Below are 24911 nucleotides of genomic sequence, written 5' to 3' on the forward strand. Positions count from 1 at the left end.
GCCTGAACGGTGCCAGGGGCGACATTTTTATCTCGATTCATGAGAACATTTTTGCTCTTTCTCCAGATCTTGTCTGTAGTAGAATGTGATTTAAGAAATAAAGCAGAGCTTATGTACATCACTCATTTAATCCTCAAATATTGTCGAAGAAAGATACTATTATTATCTGTGATCATGGGGATTTTACCGACTCCAGAATGAACTATAAAAGAGATTTTTTTCCTGAAATAATTCACAGGATTTTATTAGTGTTGATAAGGGAAAAGGATGCGCACGACTGTCAGTATTTGGTCTAACATTGAACTCTTACGCATTCCAAACATTTAAAATCAGAAACTAAAGTTTCTTTTGATCATCTGAATAGGAATGCATTGCTAAATTCACATGTTCTCTGCATATGCACATTCAATATTTTTCCTGTTTAGAATCATTTTCTTAAGAAAAATGATTTTTTAAAGTGCCAAGGTCCCACTGGGAGAACTTGTGTAAAAATCGTAATGGAATTGGCTGCCTGTGTGGGATTCTTATCCCAGTCTTTGACCATGGTAAACCTACTCTTAAGAGTCTGTCTTGGGCTCGGCAGCGTGGCCTAGTGGCTGGGGTCCTCGCCTTGATCCCATATGGCCGCTGGTTCTGATCCCGGCGGCTCCACTTCCTCTCTGTCTCTGCTCCTCTCAGTATATCTGACTTTGTAATAAAAATAAAAAAAATAAATCTTTAAAAAAAAAAAGAGTCTGCCTTAATTCCAAGAGCTGATGCAGGAAACAGACTCAGCTGGCTGGGAAGAAGCCAGAAGTCTGTACTGGTCCATCAGCAGTGACCTCTGGGCCCCTTTGTATGCTTGTTTGTTGCTCTGGTCTCCTGTTGCAAGAGGCTGTAAGATGTTCTTGCTTTAGACCCTGGTCGCCACCATGTGGATGTGAGTGAAGGAGTATTACACGTTAAGTATTTTATTGTTGCTCTTGGGTGCTGAATTTGAGGAAGACCTTAGTAGATTTTTTGTACTTTGGAAATTCTGGTGGTTTTTTTTTTTCTAACCTGTGTGACTTTAATGATGAATTCCTTGATCTTGAAACCATTGCCATTAGTCACTATATGGTTTTACATCCTACAAAAGTAACTTCTCTGTCCACCCTAGTCACTGTGAAGTTAAAATGTGTGCTGGTATAGATATGTGTGTTTAATGCGCTTAAACAGCCATGGTTGTGTGCATTTTCCTAAACTTGGTGCCAGATTCCTGATTAATTTTACAACTTCATTATAATTTTTTTCCTTGTCTCTTTGGCAGTTTTTTTTTTTCATGATTGGAATTAAAGTTACAGTGCTACTTTGTGGTAGAAGTAGCATATTTTTGTTATGACTTCATCAGTTCTAGCTGTCGGGGGTTTTGTAGACCTTTCTCATGTCTGGTTTTCAATACTGCTTTTGCACCAAAATAAAGTTTTGTTTTCCATGAACTTTTGGAAGTACTGTTGTATATAAAATATATTAGTTTTAACATTATCTCTGCTTACAGTTCTTCTTAAATGACTTAACACATTATTATCAGCTTCTCTGTTCTTAGCTTATTTTGCCTAGCCATGATGATCCACCTGGGAAATGAAGAGAAACAGGTAGGATTCTTGAATCCTGAAATTGGCCTTGGCCACTAGATGGCAATGTTTGTTTGCAGTGTGCCATCTTTTAAAAAAAAACTATGGTAGTAACTGAAATTACCGCCTCATGAATAAAATATTTCTGGTGGGATTTGCATTTCTATATTGGCTGAAGACACTGTGTTGAATGTTTTATTAACCAGCCCAGTGCAACTGTCAGCCTATTAAAGGGATCCAATGGTCCCTGTTTAGATAAATAAACTAAATAAATCCAATTCGTCAAATTGTGTTCCTGGCTGTTTATTTTCCATTCTTTTGATGTACAGTTTATTTTAAGTTAAAGCCACATTGGTTTAAAAATTAATAGGAAAATGTTATTTGGTGTTCGGAACATGAAGAAGCTAATTGCCATAGTCAAAAAGCCAGCTCTGTTTTAATGTTAAATTGTTTCCTCATAAATAGTAAACTTTTCTGCTGGTTGCTTCGAACCTGTCCTGTGGTCAGGACATCGTAGTCTGACCTGGGACTGCGTTACCAAGACTTGTTGAACCCTAGTGTCATTTCTCTGGGAAAAATACCACGCAACTCCTAAGACAAAACTTCAACTCAATTTTCCCTTTAAAATATGTTTTTTTTCATATATTATATGAAAAGAAAAATGGCTAATTTGCTTTTGAATGAACTGCCTTTTATGAAAGAACTTGCCAGTCACTGCCGTAATGCTTGTCACACATTGAATGGAGGACAAGAAACTTGGCTGTGGTTGCTGAATACACCTCAAGGTGGTGATTCCAAGACCCGAGGGCTTCCGTTCGTTGCCTGTCCTCTCAGGACTTACCCTCCATTGATCCAGGAACCCAGCCCTGCAATGTCTAGTGCCATAGCTCAGCCAGAGTTCAACCTTAGGACAGACTTTTAGGATATTCAAATCAAGTCTGTCCAATTTTGTGCTTTGCTAAACTGTTTCATAGTTAGCAACTTGAAATGACGATATCACGATTCTAATTTTCTTCTAATTTCATCTTTCATGAGTCTTTAGTTACTTTTCATTTCACTAGTATCATCTTTTACCTTCTTCTCCATGTGTGTGGCTCACAGCACAACTTGGTTTAGGCATTTTTGACTTTAGTTAAAAACTTCAACGAGTGTTCAGGCAGCTGTGCTGAGGACTGAACCCCGGCGGATCGCTAGGTTGAAGGCTTTCAAACTGAGTAAGAGGAGCTGGTTGGACAGTTTCCTCTATCAGTGTTGGAAGCTTTGTAGTATGAGAAGTTAACGGGAACAGGCAGTGGATTTTGTTACACTTTGCTGTTGATTTTATGTCCTGACAAACATAAGCAAAAATGGACAATGTGTACAGATGTTCTCACTTTTTTGCTTATGATGTTTTGTTTGAGTTCATAGCCTCAAGTTACCAACATTGAAAAAAATACTATTTAAAAGGAAAAACATAATAAGTGCAGAGCCAAATTGCTTGGTTGGATTTTCTTATCGAAAGTTGATCATCATGAATGGAAAACCTTTGCTAGAAATGGCCTGAATGCTCAGGTGAATCGGGAAGCTTCGGGAAATGGACTATCCTGGTGTGTGCTCTTCAGTCCTGAGGCTCTCGTGTCTTTGCAATGCATTTGTAAACTAATGCTGACCAAGCTCTAGTATAGGAGACTCCAATGTATTATGTTAAAGATTGAAACCAGTTACCACTATCTTAGAGGAGAAAATCTGTGAAATGGAGTTTTATCTCATTCATTACAATTTTTTTTCATTGGTTTCAACTCTAATTCATTCTGAAAATAGAGGATATCATGCTTTATGCTTTGGAAAGTCATACCACATAGCATTGGCCTTGTGAAATGTTCAGTTACTGAAATGAAATGCATTTCTTAAAATTTTAAACATTAAAATGGATGCTGTTCTGAATCCCTCCTGAATTTTTGTCTGGCAAACCTTTTACTTTGCGTATTGAACAACTAACCTTTTTTTGTTTCACTGTTTTCTTATTTTGATAGTTTTTAAAAATTTATGTGTTTTTATTGGAAAGGCAGATATACATAGAGGAGATAAAAAGAGAAAGATCCTTTGTCCACAGGTTCACTCCCCAAGCAGCCACAGTGGCAGGAGCTGGGCCAATCTGAAGCCAGGAGCCGGAAGCCTCCTCCGGGTTTCCCATGCAGGGGCAGGGGCAGGGTCCCAAGACTTTGGGATGTCCTGCACTGCCCTTCCAGGCCAAAGGCAGAGAGCTGGATGGAAAGTGAAGCGGCCGGGACCAGAACTAACACCCGTATTGGATCCTGGCAGTTGCAAGGAGAAGACTTTAGCCATCAGGCTACAGTGCCAGGACCAATCTTATTTTTTTTTTAAGATTTATTTTATTTTTATTAGGAAGTCAGGTATACAAAGAAGAGGAGAGACAGAGAGGAAGATCTATCTGCTGATTCACTCACCAAGTGGCCGCAATGGTGAAAGCTGAGCTGATCCGAAGCCAGGAGACAGGAGCTTCTTCCAGGTCTTCTATGTGGGTTCAGGGTGCCAAGGCTTTGGGCCATCCTCAACTGGTTTCCCAGGCCAGAAGCAGGGATCTGGATGGGAAGCTGGGCGCTGGAACACAAACAAGTGTGTGATCCCGGCACATGCAAGGCAGGGACTTTAGCCACTAGGCAATCACGCGGGTCCCTATTTTAATGTTTGATAAACAAATATATTTCAACTGAAGCAAGGCTAGAGTTGTCTTATTTATAGAAATGTGATTTTTTTAAAATAAAGCTTAAAAAAATTGCTTCCTCCAAGGCAGCGATCTTGCAGGTTTATATTTTTGTTTTAGAGAAGTTTAATTTTTTTCCCTGATTTCTTAGAAGATTGTTATTTGATATTATCTTTTTGAAGTGCTGTCTGATACAGGGTGCCTATTTGAAATCTTTACACTTAAAAATATTACGTAAATATTTATGAGACATTTTCTAGAAATGGTTAGTCCCATATTTTTCTTATATTATATGTGGGTGATGTTTGGTCTAGGACCACGTTACCAAGCAAGGAAGTCACAGGCCTATATGCTTGAGACCCCAGGTGTGTGGCTCATGCATGCTGCCCTGTAGTTTTCATATGCGAAAGTTTCAATCACAATAAGATAATATGCGTGAGAGTCCATTAAGATACTAAATGTAGAGTGTGAACATCGGCATAGGTCCCCTCCATCCCTGTCGAAGTGTCCGATTGCAAGTCCTGGCTCTAGCTCCAGATTCTAGCTTCCTGCTAATGTGATCTGGGAAGCGCCTGGTGTTGGCTCACACGTTTGGCCTGGCACTCAGCTGGGTTCCTGGCTCCTGGCTTCAGCCTGGCTCATTGCTGGTGTCTGTGGGCAGTGGGCAGAGTCAGCAGTTAGAAGTGTTCCCATTCTGTCTCTCTCGCACGCCTTCCTTCCTTCCAATTTAAAATAAAATAAATAAATGATTCTGAAAAATAGTTGAAATAAGGTGGAAATATATTTTTAGTGGATTACCAGACATCAACTAGAATTAATAAATGTAAAAATATTTTGAGAATTACACTATTTTTTAATCAGTGGCTTTCTTGTGAATATACAATAATCATATGAAGTTGATAGGTTAAAGTTTTCTCAAGGCCAGAAGATTCTTAAATATTCTAAAAATGTAAAGCATCTCAGTACCTCAGTGGACCGACTGGAAGCTCACACAAAGGACTGGAACATGAAATCTCCCATTGTGTTCTCAGGTATGGCCTTCTAAGTTGGATTGCTTTTGTAACCTCGCACATTTTACTTTGTAAAAGATATTTTAGAAATTAATCTATCGTAACAGCAAGCAAGGTTTCTCCCTGACCTTGTGGTAGTACAGTGAAAAAGAAAAGTAGAGTTCTATGTTATTTTATATAATTTTACACTGTATTACCACTTGGAGTTGTACTTGCACTGACTTCTCATTCAGTGTTCAGAACACTCGTTGAGTGAACCTGGAGAGTTTCTGAGAACGGGAACTGCCCAGACCTCTGAGAAGTCGCTGTCTTGGCTAGGCCAGGCACTGACCTAACCGACACCATGCTGGCAGAAAGAGGAGAAAGAGGATGTGTCTGTTAAATATTATCGAGCAAAAATTGTCTTTAACACACCTACAGACAGGTAAGTAGCACACATCAGATAGTGCAGTGCCTAGTTAGAAATAATGCAGTAAAAAACTAAAATGACTAAATCTGGCTCCAAGTAGTAAAAGAAATATCAAGAATAAAAACCCCTTTCGATTAAAAAACATGAGGAAGCTGAGAAAGGAACATTTCAAGTTAATCCTCTTTATTCACCTTATTAAGGTGAATGTTAGTTTTGGTGATTTCCAACAATTTGTTGTTTTGGTGTGGGCTACTCTAAACAACTTACACATATTTAGAATATATTATGCACCAAACATTGTGTCAGGAACCACAAGATGAATGTAGCACATTATCCATAGCCTTAGTAATTTTAATATGGTGAGTGGAGTGAGGTACATACAGATGACTGGTGTGTGTGTGTATGTGTGTGTGCATGCATGCGTGTACAAGTGAAGGTAGTAGGGTTGAGGGCACACACCTAGGGAAAGGAGGCATTTGAGAAAGGCAGGGTGTGGGCAGCTAGGCAGAATGAGTCAACATAATTGGGAAAGGAGGTAGGAGACAGGAGTTGGGGAGGGACAGTGGCAGGAAGGCAGGGGAATAGCTCCCATGTGCGGAATTGTTCCAGGTAACAACTGTGGGGCGAGAGCCTTGGTTTCCAAACACCGCTGCGAGCAAGAATCTTGTTAAAAATTGTGCTCCACTCGCAGCCATTGTGACTTGACTGGCATGGGATGCAACGAGGCATCAGGAGTTGCCTCGGTCACATGGTGTGGGATGGTGCGTCGTGGGGCCTGGCAGAGCTTGCTCGGCCAACTTGGGTAGTTTCTGTTTTGTTGTGATTAGAGGCTATCGAGACATTGCACACACTAGTAAGGTAGCTGCAGATTGTGGGACATGCTTGGAACAATGAAGCTCCTGAGTTGCAGTGCTACCCAGTTCTCATCTTTTTAGACTCTCAAATCTTCAATACTATTTTAAATTAAGTTTCTAAAGTTAGCAGAATTTAGTATGATGATATTTACATATTTATTTCAAATTACTGTAAAGACAAATTTTCTTTTTTTGTATGTGGTTAAGTATTATGGTAAGCTTTAGCTAGGGAAAACAAATCATACATAAAGCCTAAATACCTCTTCTTCCCCTGTGACAAAAAGTATTTTAACTTTCACTTGGGCTTAGAGCAAAAACAAAACCCAGCCTTCAGCTTATACCTGCATGCAGATTGTGCCTTTGACCTTCTGTTCTCAGCCAATGCCGATGGAACAAATTCTGTTTTGTTTTGTTTTTTAGTTTTAAATTGGCAGGTGTGTGAATTTTGGAAACAGGCACGTTAATTCTCTTGTAAGATAAATAAAATTATAGAAGATCGCTGTTTCTGGATTTAGTAAGGAAAACTATTATATGTATGCACATATATATTCACAGAGATACAGGCTCATTTTTCTTTCCCTCCTGTGAAGTCTCGCAAAACTGATTGCAACTTAATTTTGTACCAGAACTGTCAAGAAATTGCTGGTTATCTCTAATCATAGAAAAAGCCGCGGCGATGTGATGGATAAATAGACTGTTATGGCCAACATCTTCATTGATCTTAACAGAACTGCTCTCTGCCTCCCCTGTGTCTGTATTTTCTTTTGGCAGTAAGCCGAGTGAATTTGGAACAGAGAGAAAGAGAAAAAAAAATCTGCTTGGTTCCAATTGATGATGGCCTTGCACTGGTGAGGAGGAAGACAGCTAACCACTCCGCAGTGGAATTACTAGAGGATTTCTTGTCTCTTGTTGGTTTAAGGGAGAAATTGAAGTTCCTTTTGTGGCCAGCTTGGAGAATCTGTAACTCAACATTGCTCACAGCTTATGAGACTATTTAAGTCTTAGGAACAATATATCAAGTGATATTTAGAATTTCAACTTGTCATAAATCTTTTAGACAATTTCTGAGTGATAGTGTAAGACGATTCAGATTAGGAAAAGTGCTATGAGGTGTCTTCAGTGCTAGTTTGACATCTGTTGTACTTAAAGCAAAATAATTGTTATTTTCTTAATTTTCCTTAAATATAGTTTATTGAAGAGTTTTGGTTATTGGCACATCATTTTGCTATAGATTTACAATCAGAGATTGTCTTTATGAGTGTATGTGATTTTGAAATATTTTTATTATATAAATTCACTCTTTTTAAGCTACTTATTATACTGTTGGGTGGATTCTAAGGATAGCAATTCAATGTGTCTGGAGTTATAAAGTTAGGGTGAAATTATCGTCAGTGTATCTTACATCTGAGAAGGATTCCTGTCTTTTCTGTTCAGAGATGTGAAGAGTACAGTTGCGCTTTCTAATTTATCAGAAAATGGCCACAGATGGCACTGTGACACACACTGATATTAAAATAGACAATATTGTGGCGTACTTCTAATACAGTCTCTACAGAATCCTCTTGCGTGGGGATTGCACCTAAAAAGGGAAAACCGCAGCGCTCACACCTGTGCTGCTCATCCTTCCCTTGCAGGGAGCATCCCTAAAACTGTGCCACTAACTCAAGGCCTTGTGTCTTCAGTTCTGTTATGACTGAGTCTAAACAACTGTCACTGGCAAGTGACTAAAGGCACAGACAGTATGGGAAAGAGAGAGGAAAGGAGTAGGAGAAAATGAAAGTCTAAGAAAAAGGAAGGAAAAAATAGCAAGTATTTCCCGAAAGGATGGGGATGCCAGCAGCAAGCGCCTCAGGTGCCAGTGTGCTGCTACTTGTACAACGATCTGCCTCTTCCTGCTATTTCCAGATCCTTTCGGTGTCTTTTTAGAATCCAGGTAGTTCTAAGAAATATCTCAAGGTACAGCCTAATGTTGTCATTAAGTTTAAATTTGCCTAAAGAATTTTGCAGGTCCTCCAATTACAAAAAAATCTACATAAGTCTAGTCAGCTTCAGTGTTGCTGTCACGTGTAGTCAGGATTCACTCATCCAGGGATCTTAACTCCATTATATTTTTATACTCCATATAATAAATTTGTTGTCTGATAACATGCCTGCCTTGATATCAATGCTCTGGTAAGGTTCAGCTTCTTACTTTTTACAGCAGAAAACACTGATTTCTCTTCAAACTAAACACTTGCGGTAATGAACAGGCTTTCTTCTTGGCCTAGGAGAAGATTTTTTGACTTCAGCACTGTTGAAATTTGAAGCTATGTAATTTTTTTTGTGGTAGGGTAGCTGCATCACAGCTTACAGTATGTTTAGCAATCTGGCCTCTACGTACTAAATGCCAGTAGACCCCACCCATAACACACACCTACGCATCCCAGTTGTGACTTTCAAAATATATCTCTAGATACCACAAGTGTCTCGTTGGGTATAAAATTATCCTTGGCTAAAAGCCATATAGTTTAGAATGATCACTGATTGGATTCTACAGGGAGAAAGAGAGAGAGAGATCATTGCCTGTGGATGCCCTCTAATAGGCTGTACAATGTTTTGTGCCATTTATGTTTCATAGCCAGGTTGTAATTTTGATTTAAGAGGTTTTTGAAAAGCTAAGACACTTGCCTGTGGTTTCATAATTTAGATCCAAGTCAAATGTAGTTGATTTTAAAAGTACTAAATCACACTACTCTGTAGCATTTATCTTTAAAGTGTCAATTAAGTACCTGCTAGATCCGGGGTATAAAAATGACTTGGTTCACTAACCAACCTACTTTTATTTCAAGTGGAATTTAAAGAAAAGACAGTGTGACGCAGTGGGTCAGATAGTCAATGAAAGTTGAGGAGTCTTGGCTTTGCACACCAACTCTGTGACCAGTTAGTGAGTGCCCTTGGCGAAGTCACTGCTTCCTTGCATCTTCAACCTAAAATGCTGATTTGCGTTTGCAACTTAAACTGCATGCTGTCTAAGATCTGTTGTTGAATGATGTTGAAAATTGAAATACATTGCATTTCAAGAGTTGTAAAAGATTTCACATTGCTTTTTTTTTTTTAAGTGATATATTTCTTTCTTTGAAGAGCAGGGTGATAGAGGTTGAGACAAAGATGCCTTCAAACCATTACTCCCATGACTCCAAATAGTAGCTGGGAGCTCCATCCTGGTCTTCCACTGGGGTGTCAGGCCCCTGGTGCTTGGACCATTCTCTGCTTTCCCAGGGAGCTGGATCAGAAGCAGAGCAAGCAGGCTTTGAGCCAGTGGATTTCTAACATAAGGTGTTGGCATTACAAGCAAAAGCTTAATCCACTCTGCTGTAACAGTGTCCTTCCACATTCCTTTAAAACTGTTCTTTGTACATTTTAGAACCATTGGTGTATGCTTTGGAACTTCGGGCTCAACTTAACTCCATTGGTCTCATATTGATGTGTCTTCCATTTCTACAATGCATAGATCATTATGCACTTTGTAAAGGTTTTTTTTTTAATTATCTTTCCTGTCATGCTAAAGTTTCTTTGCTTTCAATTCATCTAGGCACTTAAATTTCTAACCTGTATGAAGTTACACACTGTTTCCTTGTCAAAGCTAAAATGATGTATTGATTTTTACTTTCTTATGCTTTATTGCCCCAACCAGTTGTAAGATCTTCAAGAGAAGAAAAGTGCCTTCTACTTGTATGTTTTCTGAAGTATTTAATGAGAGCTGTGTATAGTAGGTGTTCATTAAGTATCTGGGATTTGTAGTGTGAGCAAGTGTCTTCTAACAAATAACATCTATAAATGACAGATATACAGTGTAAGTATTCCAATCATAATTTACAGCTAGTATGACTTGTTCTCTGAACACAATATCTATTTAGTTTTATTGGCACAAAATAATAATGCCAGTGTTACGGCATGTGTTTATTTTGACTCCTTTTAAATGTCCCAGGCCTGGGAATTAAGATGCTGTAAGAATGGAGTTTCTGAAATGCTCCATTGGGTACATCTTTTCAGAAATAGCCATGTGTAGGGAAATATGACATGTTCATTGCCAGAGAAGAGCTGATAAATACAATTTGATGCAGTATTTCAGCAAACATTTCAATAACTTTTTGACATTTTCCTGTAGTCCTTATTTACCTTATCAATAGTTATGGTGACATACAGTTGTCAACTTTTTATATTAAGAGCAAACTAATAAATTAAACATGTTGTATTTATATCTGATGAAAGTTGACGTTTTGGAAGGGTGTTAAAATATGCTGACAGGCCCTGTTCATAAGCTCCTTTGGTATAAATATGCAGATGACATCTTTAGATATTGTTTGTACACATGCTGATACACAGAAAGTGTTGACAATGTAACAGATGCAGATGTCAGCCTCGGGATTTAACCTTTCTGTGTAGAAAAAGATGTTAGTTGTAAGTTACATGTAACTTTTAACTTTATTTCAAAGTTTTTATTATTCGTTAGCCTGTTATCATGTCCCACAAAAAGCAGTTGTTGGGATAAGATTTGCACCTTAGATCTCTTTATGTGGCATTTTTGCTTAAATGATTGCAATTGCATGGATGTGTATATTTTGCTCATCTTTATCGGTTATTTTCTGTGTTCATTTCCTAGCTCCTGAATTTTTTTGCAGCATTGTATTTACTCATGCAGGGTGTTTGGGGTAATTAATTAAGCCTCAGGGAATTATTGTGGATTCCTGTTCCTGCCCCACATGTGCTTTATTTTAAAGCATTTCTCATAACAGTTTGCTGTACTTATGTCTTTGCTAAGATCAAACAGATGGGAATGCCATGTAGCACTGTAAATAGTGTTTGGCTTATGGAAGCTCAGATGTGATAGGAATAGAGTGAGTTGCAAGTGCACTCAGCGTGTAGGTAGGGCATATATTTAAATACTGCCTTGACCCACCAACTGCCTTGAGAATTTTTTTAGGTTTGCCCTTTGGGGAGGTGTAACTTCCTCCTTTGTAAAAAGGGATTAATGATACCTAATTTGCTTTCTTCACATTAGGGTAATCATATACAAATGTATCATGAAGATACTTTGGAAAATGTATGGAGCAGACACATGAGAAAAGCATTATTATAGTGCACTTATGTGGTAAGTCTCAGATAGACCAATATTCTGCCTAAGTCTGTTACTAGTTATGAAAACCTGGGCCTTGGATGCCTTGGAATCTAATGTTTTGTAATGATTATAGTCAATAGCCATTAGAAATTATATCAAAGGTCTAAAGAATGTATTATGTAGCAAAAAGGTAAATAATCCATAATGTTCTCTATAATAGTGTATTCAGATTAAAGATCCTAACACCATAGATTGTGCATTTATACACACTCATATGCAGATTTTTTTTTTTTGTCCTGAACCCATGGCCAAATCTTAGGCCACAATTATTTCTCAATTTACACATCCACATTATTCTATTTACAGTGTAGTCTTGATTTTTGCCACATTTAATCTCTGCTTAGTTCTGTGCATGGTGAATGGGTCTGTTGAAGCAGTAAATTCAGTTAGAGATAATATCAATTTTCAAAGGGAAATGTGATATTGGAATAAGGAGGAGTGTGGAGATATTTATGAAGAGTCTCCCAACAATTCATGAGAAGTGTATCTTAAGAAAAATGCATGGATTTCAAATTTTTTTTTTAAGATTTATTCATTTTATTACAGCCAGATATACACAGAGGAGGAGAGACAGAGAGGAAGATCTTCCATCCGATGATTCACTCCCCAAGTGAGCCGCAATGGGCCGTTGCGCACCGATCCAATGCCGGGAACCTGGAACCTCTTCCGGGTCTCCCACGCGGGTGCAGTGTCCCAATGCATTGGGCCGTCCTCGACTGCTTTCCCAGGCCACAAGCAGGGAGCTGGATGGGAAGTGGAGCTTCCAGGATTAGAACCGGCACCCATATGGGATCCCGGGGCGTTCAAGGCGAGGACTTTAGCTGCTAGGCCATGCCGCCGGGCCCGGATTTCAATTTTTTGAACCAAAATAAAATTTAATTCCATTTTTCACTAACTTTCTGAAGTTTCTTTGCATGTTTTAGAGATGTCCTGCTTTCACATGAGAAATGCGGTGATGGGATTAGCCTGCTGGGTGCTTAACGGTTGAGTCTTTGAGGGACTTGCAGGGTATAAATCTTGCTAGTTGGATCCAATTCAGATTTCACCTTCTAGCTTCACTCCCACTTCCCCATCACCCCAAGACATCATAAGTTTACAAATTGCACTCATCTTTAAGTCCTACAATCAAAATAATCTTTATTGTTACACACAGTTAATTCATTTATTTTCACCCAAACTGCCTTTATTTTTTTTTTAAAGCTTTACTTAGTTTTATTGTAAAGTCAGATATACAGAAAGGAGAACAGACAGTGAGGAAGATCTTCCATCTGATGATTCACTCCCCAAGTAGCAGCAGTGGCAGGAACTGAACCTATCCAAAGCCAGGAGCCGGGAGCCTCTTCCAGGTCTCTCACACAGGTGCAGGGTCCCAAGGCTTTGGGCTGTCCCTGATTGCTTTCCCAGGCCACAAGCAGGAAGCTGGAAGGGAAGTGGAGCAGCTGGGACATGAACTGGTGCCCATATGGGACCCCAGCACATACAAGGCAAAATCTTTAATCACTATGCTGCTGCACAGGGTGCTTGCGAAGTATTTTGTAAAATATTTACTTGTTTTATTTGAGAGAGTAACACAGAGAGGCAAACAGAGATTTTCCTTCTACTGGTTCACTCCCCAAAATGACCACAAAGACCACACCTGCGCTGGTCCAAAGCTGGGAGCCTGGAATTTCTTCCAGGTGTCCCACATGGGTGTAGGGGCTCAAGGCTATGGGCAATCCTCCACTGCCTTCTCAGGCGATTAGCAGAGAGCTGGATTGGAAGGTGAAGGAGTTGGGACTTGAACTGGTACCAATATGGGATACTGGCACTTCAGGCAGAGGATTAGTTTTCTATGCCAATGTGTGGCTTTGTGTTTTATAATATATTTATCTGAGAGGAAGAGAATGCCTTTCATCCAAGTAATTTAATGTAAAATCGGCTGTCATTTCAAAACTTAACCTGAATTTATAATGTGATTTTATGTGTAAATATTTATTAACAGATATAGTCTTTGTATTTTACATGTGTGGATTGCTTAGGAAGACAAGGTAGTAATCTTCAAAAAACTATGTGGATGGTGGTTTGGTTTACTGAGTTACATTTTATCATGTTATCCTAAATAAACAGAAGCTTCAACATATTGATAGCATATTTTTAGTGGCTTCATCTTCCATTCTTCCAGTATCTTTACTATTAAGTCTTAAGCTTTATGCTGCCCTGTGGTTTATTTAGTTTCCAGGTGTAATTAATCTTATTGCTTCAGCTGCATTATATACTATTTTAGAAGATAAACTGTAACAGCATAAGCTGGTAAAAATATAAGTTTTAAGTATTTATTTAGATTGAAGAAATGAATAGGGATATCAAATCTAATATTCTAGAAAATGGAAACTTGTTCTTTTGTGATGAGGAACAAACTTTATTATGTATTTCCATCTTTAATTTTAGTAACATATTTGTATTACTGATAGTTAAAATATAGGACTCTGCTATCCAGTATCAATCAAACCATACCCAGAGGTACTAAGTGTAATTAGGTGGAAGAGTATGGCCGTGCTACTGAGCTGACAGTGGTTCAGCTGCAGTTACAAACCAATGCTCTGTGATTTGGTATATCCAATGTTCTTTCTACTATACTATCTTCTCTTCTATAAATCATATGTCTTTCAGGGGTCTGACTTTCTAATAGTCATGTAGGATTCTATCTTCTCATTTCTTTGATCTTCATTTCTTGTTGATTCCTTACTTGTGGAATATGTTAACTTTACAGTTAGTATTCCAGGAACTTTTTTTATCTTTTACGTACATTTTGAAAAGAAAGAGCTGTGGAGGAAACCAAGGCTCAGTAGTCACAGAGGTGATCAAATTGGCCACAATATTATAATACATATTGATTAAGTATTTTTAATGAAAGAAAATTATTGGAAGCCATTTATTATGTATGCAATGCTGGCTTCTCTCACCTCTTAGTTTCCTCATCTGTACAATGAAGTGCTTCGATGAGACCAGTGGTTCTTAACCTTGACCAGGTGTCTGCATCAACCAGAACGGTTCACCCATCCAGACTGCGAATTCCTCGCAGCCTCCCTGCTGTAGAGGCCAGGGTGCAGCCCAGGGAGGTGCTGTGGATTTAGATTTCCAAAGCGTGCCAGGCTGACACTGAAGCTGCACTGCAGGACCATGCTTGGCGAGCCACTGGAGGAAATGATCCCCGAGGCTTCTCTCTGCTCTGCACTTTATATGAATCAGCTCTATCGGTCTTGTGGACTTTTTGGAAGATATCTGGTATCTTCTGCTTTGAAGATACACTTGTCAGATCTTTGCTGTATTTATTTTTGTTTGATGCCTTTTCTAGTCATGCTCCGTTTTTGTAGAAATTGTTTTTTTTTGTAGAAATTGTTTCCTGCCCATTCCACTGCCATTTTTTGTATATTGCCAGATTTTGTTTGTTTAAGGAACATTAGTGAAATACGTCTTCAGAACTGCTCTATGGGGAACTTTAAGTAAAATTTTGACATATCATTAGGAATGCAAGCAATAAATTCTTTGATTTGCTGTGGGCATCTTTACATTGGATAACTAAAAAAGGTTCTGGTTAATTAGAAATAATTTGTTAGAAACCTGAGTCGTCTTTTTTGCTCTTTCAGATTAAAAACTCAGCTCCCAGCTGGGTGCTTCTATGTGCAGGAAATCTGATTGTCAGATGATTAATTGCAATAGATAGATAATTAGAGTTAATACGATGTGGCAAATATAGATAACTAAGAGATTGACTACATGTTGAAAGAAAAAGCAGCTGAAATCTAGATTCCGTATTGTGGCTGTCGTTGGGTGTTTTGCCTTTACCAGCAGATCTTGTAGAAAGAACACTTGGGTCAACTTTGCCTTTTTCAGCCTATTTTAAGCAAATTGCTCGCAGTAAAAATGACTGAAATAAGAGTTCCCACTGCCTGAAATTAGACTCAGGAAACTGAACTATTGTGAAACTTCATTTCTAATGTCAAAGACAGGATTTGTAACTGGTTTTGGTTCCATTTTGGAGAAATATCTGCCTAAAATATGCTTTCCAGTTGAAATGACTTGTTTTTATTTCCCAATGTTCTGTTACCAAATATTTTTTAAAAGAAAGAGTGTCCTATGTTTTTGTAATTTTTTTCTTCATATATCATTGGATCTTATAGTTGTGTCATTTTTGCCTTTAAGAGCATATGTATTTATAAACTATTCATCAAAAAAAATTATGAAGTGAAAAAAAGTCTTACAGTCTGTCAGTAATTAAATTAGCCATCTCTAAAGTGATTCAACCTGTTGGTTTGTTTAAGGTCCCGATAAATGAATAAAAAATTTCCCTACATTTATAAATATGATTCTTTGACAGTCTTCTGAACTTTTTATTTTTGCTAAAGAGTTTTTCAGCCCTCAGATACTGTTTTACAAATTCAGCTAATGACCCAAATCCAGCTTGTTTGTTGTGTAGGAGTTGTATTAAAATAACTCACTGTATGTGTATTGTCATTAATGATATGCTCATTTTGATAATGGGGCTGCAGATTCTAAGTCTATAGTCCTTGGGGAGATGCTACAATTTTTTTTTTTTAACTAAGTATTGTTCTGGCTCCTTTCCTTGATTGGCCCAGAAATAGCAATCAGCTGGGGAGCAGGATGACATGCCTCTTAGCGATCCCTTTGATCTCTGAGATGAGTATCAACATTGTATGCTTCCTAATGGAAGTGTAATTTAATGAAATCTATTGGGTAAACATACTTCAGATGTTCAAAGGAGGTGACAAAATTTTTGCTGGCAGCCAGGACCTGGCTGCTTCCCAGCTTGCCTCTAGCTGCTATGCATACAGCATTGAGAAAGGCACTTAAAATAGGAACACAAAGTATTATTTTCATTGTATTTCAAGTCCCACCCCCATCCCCATTCATCCCACTCCCCCCACCTGGCTTGGCCTCCTCCATTTTTTCCTTAGTTTATCTTTGTGGTGTTTCTGTGAGTGCCCTTTGACATGGAGCCTTTCCCAGTAGAAAGTGGAATGTGAGATTTGATCTTTATGTTTTTCTTGGTTTATTTTATGACACCAAAAGTAGTACATTGGGTGCAAACTTAGAAGAAATTTACATAGAAAATCCAAGAGGGAAAGTGCAGTCTATAAAAAGTACTATGGCACCACCAGTTGATTAAATTAAACATTCTTTTTGTTCTGTTTTAAGAGATGATGATAGAGCCTGACTGTGCTTCAACAATCCTTGCGAAAGTGAAATGGCAGTAGCCCAGGACAGTGGGACTCTGAGAGATCTGACTAATCTTTGTCTAGCTCTTTTGCTGGTCTACCAGTCACTTTGGCTTATCTATTAAGTGAAGAGGTTGAATTAGATGTTTCTGAAGGTCATTTTCTACTCTGAAATAGTGTCCTTAATACTGAGAACCTATACTGCCCAACCAAAGCATCATGGCAACCATATGTCTAACTTTCAATTTTCTTTAACTCCACTCAGAACAAACAGAGGCGACAGTAAAGCTAGTAGTATTTTTTACCCAACAAATCCAAACCATACTATTTCAAGATTAATAAATTTTAGAAATCACTAATATTATTTTTAAGTCATCAAAGTCCAGTTTGTACTTTACACTGATGACATAGTTCAGTTCTAACTATCCCTGTTTCAAAAGATTAGTAATCATTTATGGCTAGTGGCCACCACATTGTAGGTCTAGATGCTACTACAGTTAAACTATGCCAGACTTTATTTCCAGGAGCTTCTGGGGCTTGAAAAGAGAAGTTGTCAAGCCTCTACCTCTTCCATGAAATCAGTGGTACTCAACCTGGTAGCAAGTTGGAGTCACCTGACGAGCTTTTGAAACTATTACTGCCTGTATCCCCTGCCCAGGAATTTGAATTTGATAAAGTTGCAGCCAGGATGCAGGGAGTATGGAAAGCTCCACAGGAAGTTCCAGTGTTTGGTCAGTGCTGAGAACTGCTGCCCTGGACATAAAGCCCTTCAAAGAAAGTTATGTCTTATGTTTATAGTGGCCACACTCCATCGTCAAGCTTTCATAACCCCCATCCTCCCCTCTTTGACCCCACTTTCTCAACATCGGATACACAGGATCTTTACAGCAAACCCAAAATGTTTTAAATCAGCAAACCACAAACTTTGTAAAGGAGTAATATAATTTACTTATCTTATTTAAAATTGGGATGTGATACATGAAAGAGTATGGATACTTTTGAAGCATTTTTGAAACAATAGCAAGAAACAAATTTCAAGAGACGCTTTTGATGGTAGTTCTGAAAATTTGTAATTTCAGAATTCTGTGCAATATAGAAAGGTATTTCTATATGTAGTGCTATTTTTGATATTTTAGATAACTTTAGGTAAAAAGAAATTTCTTTATAGCCTGGCTTCTCTTTTGAAACACAGATTTGTTAAGATATAATTTACAGGCCCAGCATGGTAGCTTAGCAGCTAAAGTCCTCACCTTGAACGTGCCAGGCTTCCATATGGGCGCCGGTTCTAATCCTGGCAGCCACGCTTATCATCCTGCTCCCTACTTGTGGCCTGGGAAAACAGTCAAAGATGGCCCAAAGACTTGGGACTTTGCACCAGCGTGGCAGACCAGAAGAAGCTCCTGGCTCCTGACTTTGAATCAGGTCAGCTCCGGCCATTGTGGCCACTTGGGCAGTGAATCATCAGATGGAAGATCTTCCTCTCTGTCTCTCCTCCTCTCTCTATATCTGACTTTCTACACTTGATCTTATCCAAAAGGCCGCGAAGCGATCATATCTGACTTTCTAATAAAAATAAAATAAATCTCAAAAAGTATAATTTACCTACAATTAAAAAATGGTATTAATACAGGTGTACAGCCATCACTATATCCATTTTCATTTAACGCACTAAGTTCCCTTTTCACTTCTTTGCAGTCAGTCTTGTGCCCACTTTCAATTTGATGTTAACTGTTAGTAATATGTATCATGTATCAATTACTTTATTGTTGAGCAATATTCCAGTATCTGGGTATGTATCACATTTATTTTTTCTGTTTACTATTCGATGGACATTTGTATTACCCAATTGTTTACTCTTACGACTAGTGGTTCTGTGGGAATTCACTCATATATACAAGCCTGTGTTGACTTTCATTTCTGTTTCTCTCGGGAAGATAGCTAGGACAGGAACTGCTGGGTCATATCATAAATACCTATTTCAAGGATTCGCCACATTGCTTTCTACGGGGCTGTACCATTTCACATTTATACCAGCAGTGTTGGAGCGTTCCAGTTTTATAGTGGCTCATCAGCCCTTCACATTATCAGTATTTTTCATTGTAGCCATTTAGTAGGTAATGTATTTAGTAGGTATGAAAATTTACATTTTCATAATGAGTGTTTGGTGTCTCTTCATTTACTCACTAGCCATTATCTGCCTTTGGTGGGATGTCCATTCATATCTTGTGTTCAGTTTTATTAGGCTGGTTATCGTCTTAGCATTGAGTTCTCTTTGTGTTCGGGGTGAATCAAGTACATGAGTTGCAGATTTTTTCCCCCAGTATATAGCTTGTCCTTTCATTTTTTTTATGATACCTTTTGAAGTACAAAAGTTCTTAATTCTGATAAAATTCACTTTGCCAAAGTTTTTGATAGATTATGCTTTTGATGTTGTATCTTATAAATCTTTGCCTAACCAAGGCTCAGAAATGTTTTCTAGAAGTTTTGTGATAGTTTTAATTCTTTCATTTAGATCTATGATTGATTTGTGTCATTTATTTTGATAGTAAATGTTTTGAGGTAAAAGGAACTCAATTTTTAGAATATAGATATCCAGTTGTTTTATCATTTTTTGAAAGATCGGTTTTTTCACTTACTGGAATTCCTTGGCAATTTTATAGGACATTAGATGCCTATAATGGAGAGGATTATTTAGACACTCTCAATTCTGTTTCTGTGATCTGTGTGTTTAACTTCACATTAATACCATGATATTTGATTACTGTAGCTTTATACTGAGTTTTGAATTCACAAGGTGCAAGTCCTTCAACTTTATTCTTTTCCAAAAACATTTTACTAATTCTGGGTTCTCAGCATCTCCATTTAACTCTTTGGATCAGCCTGTCAATTTCTATGAAAAAAATCTGAGATTTTGATAGGAATTCATTAAACAGAAATAAGTTCAATGGGAGGAAATAGACTATATTGAATCATATAATCCATTTAGATTTTCTTAATTTCTTTCAGCAATGCTTAGTAGTTTAGAGTATACAGAGATTTTACTTTTTTGAGATTTATTTCTAAATATTTTATTCTTTTTGATGCTGTTAATGATTGTGTTATTATTTTTGGCATATTTAGTGCTACTGTATAGTTCATTTACTATATATACACTTGGTTTTTACATTTGAATCTTGTATCCTTGAACCTTGCAGAATGCATTTAGTTAAATACTTGAAGTAGTTTGTTTTATAGATTGTTTTGGTTTTTCTACATGGGATAGCATGTTTACCTGTTGAAAGATTTTACTCCTTTCCATTGGTATGCCTTTCTTTTGAAATTTTACTATAACATTTTCCATTTTTATGCCAGGTAAGTACTGGTACAATAAGAAATAAAAATGGTGAAAAAAGATTGGTTTTGCATTTTTTATTTTGGGGGAAAGATTTCTGATTTTAAGTATTAGGATTACGTTAGCTACGGACACTTTGCAAATATCCATTACCAAGTTGAGGAATTTTTCTTTTATTTTTAGATTATTTTGATGATGTATTGTAACAGGATGTTGGATACCATCAAATGTTATTTTTTTTTAAAAAAAATGATTTGATTGTTTTATCTGAAAATCACAGGTTCAGAGAGAGAGAGAGAAAGGGAGAGAGAGAAAATGAGAGAGAGAGTACAGAGGCCCAAGGTCTTGGACCAGCTTGCGCTGCTTTACCAGGCCGTTAGCAGGGAGCTGGATTGGAAGAGAGGCGGCCAGGACTCAAACCAGCGCATAGATGCCAGTGCTGCAGCCAAAGGATTAGCTTGTTATGTCACCACTCTGACCCAATGTTGTTTTTATTTAGGAGTCTATCTTGTTCTTTTTTCTCCTTATTTTATTAACAGTGATATATTAATTGATTTTTTTAGATATTAAAGTAGTTTTATGTCCCTTAGTTAGATTCAGCCTTGGCATAGTATATAATCCTTTTAATTGTTGCAGTGTTAATTTGTTAATACTGTCTTAAGGATTTTTAAGTATGTGTTTGTGAGGAAGAAGAGTTTACAGTTTCCTCCCTCACCTGTACCTGGTTTTTACAACACGAACTTACTACATGTATCAGAGCCTTGCACACTCCGTAAGCGTGGACGGGGTGGATGTGAACGCACATACTTGTCTGAGCCCTCTCTGGACCCTGACAGTCACCCGAGCCGGACCTGCTGCTAAAGGCCTGTCCAGTGCTTGGCCAGTTCCCACAGGGTGCTGGGCCCTGGCAGGGCTGCAGTAGCCAATCCACCTCCCGATGGGGAGAGCTACTATCAGGTACTTATCCAGGGGCTCACTCCTCTTGCTGCCTCGGATGCCATCTAGACTGGCGGTGCAACTTGCTCCATGGCTGAGGCAATAGCTTGTTAGGCTGGAGCACCTGAAAGCGAGCAATGAGCTCGGCTAGAATGTGGCAGGTAGAAGACCTGGTTAAAGTGGAAGCTGCAGGGGTTGAAGCTGTACCTTGTGGGTGTCCTCTAGGAACCGTGTGTTCATCTTTTCTAAGCCAGGAAATGAGGTACGTGAATTTCTGGACCACAGCAAGTTGGCCCAGCAAAGCTGGGCTGCCAGCCCTTTGCAGGTGGTGTTAAGGGAGTGCTGGCTGCAGGCTTCTACCACCTGCTCCTCTTTGGGGCTTTGAGAACTAGCATCTGAGGGGACAAAGTTGTTCTGGGGACGCAGGCCCAGGTTGAAGCTTGCCTTGTGTTCAGAGTTCTGCATGTAAGGCCATGCCTTGCTTCTCAGGAGCAGTTGTGCCAACCAGCTGGCTGAGGAGGCAAGTGGTGGCCTTGAGGCACAGGAATGAGAGTTGCTTTTTGCTAGGCTGCTGTAGTGGTGGGCCAGTCGGATACCGTCATTGAGTAGCCAGTGAGCGGGGGATGCAGCTGCTCAGGGGTTGCTGGTGTGGCCGATCATCTTGTACTCTGCAGAGCAGTCAGGAACAGCCTGTCCACGTGCCTCTTGAGGGACAGCTGATAGAATTTGTCCTGGAGGAACTTGCAAATGTGGAGGGCTGAGAGCAGTATCTCAGCTCTAGGGAAATGGAAGCAGGGATTCACCAGGATAGTACAGACTTTCCCATGTTGGGTTAAATATCTTGAAAATTTGGGCCATCCTCCCAGGAGAGGTGACCCTCATTCTGCAGCTGAGGTCCATCTACCAGGAATGTATATAACACCTTTCCCCTTGGATTGTAGTCTGGTAGATGAGTACGATCTCCAGGAAATGGGCACAGACATCCTCTGCCAACGGAGGGCGTCCAGCTAGTTAGTCTTGCCAGCCTGCTGCAGGCTTACTGCTTCACTTGGGCCCTTAGTTAGGAATCCATTCAACACTGTTAAGGAATGGGACGATAGCGGAAGTCTTAATGCTGAGGTCAAAATGCTGTTTCTGATCTTGAAGTCTGTCAGTCATCAAGTAAGTCAAGTTTTAAGGCTGAGTTATAGGATCTTGACTGTATCTCATACAGTCTGGCTCTGCAGCCATTTCTTCTTATTTAGAGTTAGATAAACTTTATCTATCAACATAGAGGTAACATTTAAAATTTTAGTACTTGATGAGCTTGCTGGCATTGTGGCCCAGTGGATCAGGCTGCTACTTGCAATGTCAGCATCTCAATGGAATACCTGCTTGAGTTTTGGCTACTGTTCTAGTTCACCTTCCTGGTATTGTGCCTGGAAAAGCAATGGAGGTTAACCCAAGAACTTGGGTTCCTGTGAGCCGTATGGGAGACCAGGATGGTGTCCTTGTCTCCTCTCTTCAGTCTGGCCCAGCCCTGGCTGCTCTAGCCATTTGAGGAGTGAACCGATAGGTCAAAGATTTGTTTCTTCCTCTTTATTCCAATCTGCCTTCCCAATAAATACATAAATATTGACAACAAAAAGGAACTAGAGCAGAATACTTATAAAGAAAGGTAGAAGGGCCTGGCGTGGTGGCCTAGTAGCTAAAGTCCTCACCTTGAACACACCAGGATCCCATATGGGCACTGGTTCTAATCCTAGCAGCCCCGCTTCCCATCCAGCACCCTGCTTGTGGCCTGGGAAAGCTGTTGAGGACGGCCCAAAGCCTTGGGACCCTGCAACCATGTGGGAAACCTGGAAGAAGCTTCTGGCTCCTGGCATCGGATCAGCTCAGCTCCGGCCACTGCAATAACTTGGGGAATGAATCATTGGACAGAAGCTCTTCCTCTCTTTCCCTCCTTCTCTCTGTATATCTGACTTTGCAATAAAATAAAATAAATCCTAAAAAAAAGAAAGGTAGAAGTGAGTTCTTGACCAAACTCATAGGAGTTAAACTAAGAAACTTCTGTGCAGCACAGAAAGAGTCAACAGAGTGAGCAGGCAACCAGCGGAATGGGAGGATATCTTTATATACTACAGAGAAGGTAAGAGACTGATACCCGAGATGTACAAAGAAATTCAGAAATTCAACAATAACAATTATTAAGAAATGGTGCAGGACATGAACAGACATTTTTCAAAAGAACAAATTGAAATGACTCATAGATGTATGAAAAGATGCCCAGGCTTTCTAGCTATTAGGAAAATGCAATTAGAAACCACCTTGAAGTTTCCCCTAACTCCAGTGAGAGTGGCCTCCATGCCGAAATCAACAAACAGCAGCTGACAAGGACGTGGAGGAGGGGGGGAAGTTACCCTACTCTACTGTTGCTGGGAGTATAAATGAGTGCAGTCATTGCAGAAGTCAGTATGTAAGTGCTCAGAGCTGAGGATTGGTCTATGATGCAATCCAATCATCCTACTGTTGAGAATGTATCCAAAGGAGATGAAATACACACGTGAGAGAGTAATCTGCAAATTTATGTTTGTAGTAGCACAATTCACAATAACAAGAACATGGAAGCAACCAAGTTGCCTGTGTCAGATGAATGGATAAAGAAACTGGTACATCTACTCTTTGGAATACTATTTAATCATTAAAAAGAACCAAATCCTGTTATTTGCAATAAAACGGTCCCAATTGGAGACCAATATTCTAAGTGAAATAAGCCAGTCTTAAAATGTCAAATATCATGTGTTCTTTCTGATACAAGATAATGTTTAAGGAAAATCACAAGATAAATAGATATAAGTAATCAAGTATATGTGTATATTCTCACAGGTGAATGGTACAATGGAGACTAACATACTGGGAAGTAAAGTTACATTGTAGTACACATCTCTACTCCTGAATAAAAATAGGATTTCCATTTTGAAATGTGTGAATATACCCATACAGAATGTACTAAATTTTCTGTCTTTAGCTATACTTACCCTGTCATGATACATTTAAATAGCAGAAAGTTAATCTTGTAACTGTTACTAAGGGACTATACTATTCTGATAATTTGGAGAATAATAATAATAGGGATGAGGAGAATGGAAAGGAAGGAGGAGGGAAGAACTTATACTTACGCAAATGTATTGTGGCACATAATTATATTTTTAAAAACTGAAAAAAATGAGCCCAGCACTGTACCCTAATGGCTGAAGTCCTTGCATGCACAGAGATCCCATATGGGTGCCAGGTTGTGTCCCTGTGGCCCTGCTTCCCATCCAGCTCCTGTTTGTGTCCTGGGAAAGCAGTCGAGGACTGCCCAAAGCCTTGGGACCCTGCTACCACATGGGAGACCTGGAGGAGGCTTCTGGCTCCTGGCTTTTGGCTCCTGGCTTTGGATCAGCTCAGCTCCTCTCTTTAAATCAGCTTAGTTCCATCCTCTTGGGAGTAAATCAGTGGATGGAAGATCCACTGATAGAGCCTTCCTGGGGGGCTGGACACCTTTGGGAGGAGGCTGAGCTGGAGCAGGTACTGCTTGTACAGCCTGGGCTGGGGCGTTGGACTTGGTCTGGGCATGGTCTTGCCCTTGACTTGAGCCTTGGTCTGAGGTTAGGTCTTGGCTTTGACTGGGCCAGTCAGAGACTCTTGACCATGTGGGCATGATGAGCATGCTTTCCAAG

The 24911-nt window shown here is 39.2% G+C and overlaps 1 protein-coding gene and 1 pseudogene across 4 annotated transcripts in view; one reads left to right on the top strand and one right to left on the bottom strand.

Moving 5' to 3' along the window:
* VTI1A (vesicle transport through interaction with t-SNAREs 1A) overlaps positions 1–24911 on the top strand; it is a 360713-nt gene that overhangs the window by 20742 nt on the left and 315060 nt on the right. The gene's annotated exons all lie outside the window — the stretch shown is intronic.
* On the bottom strand, positions 21248–22368 carry LOC118759436 (zinc finger SWIM domain-containing protein 1-like; annotated as a pseudogene).

Source organism: Ochotona princeps, chromosome 13 (assembly GCF_030435755.1).
Source record: "Ochotona princeps isolate mOchPri1 chromosome 13, mOchPri1.hap1, whole genome shotgun sequence".
Classification (NCBI taxonomy): Eukaryota; Metazoa; Chordata; class Mammalia; order Lagomorpha; family Ochotonidae; genus Ochotona; species Ochotona princeps.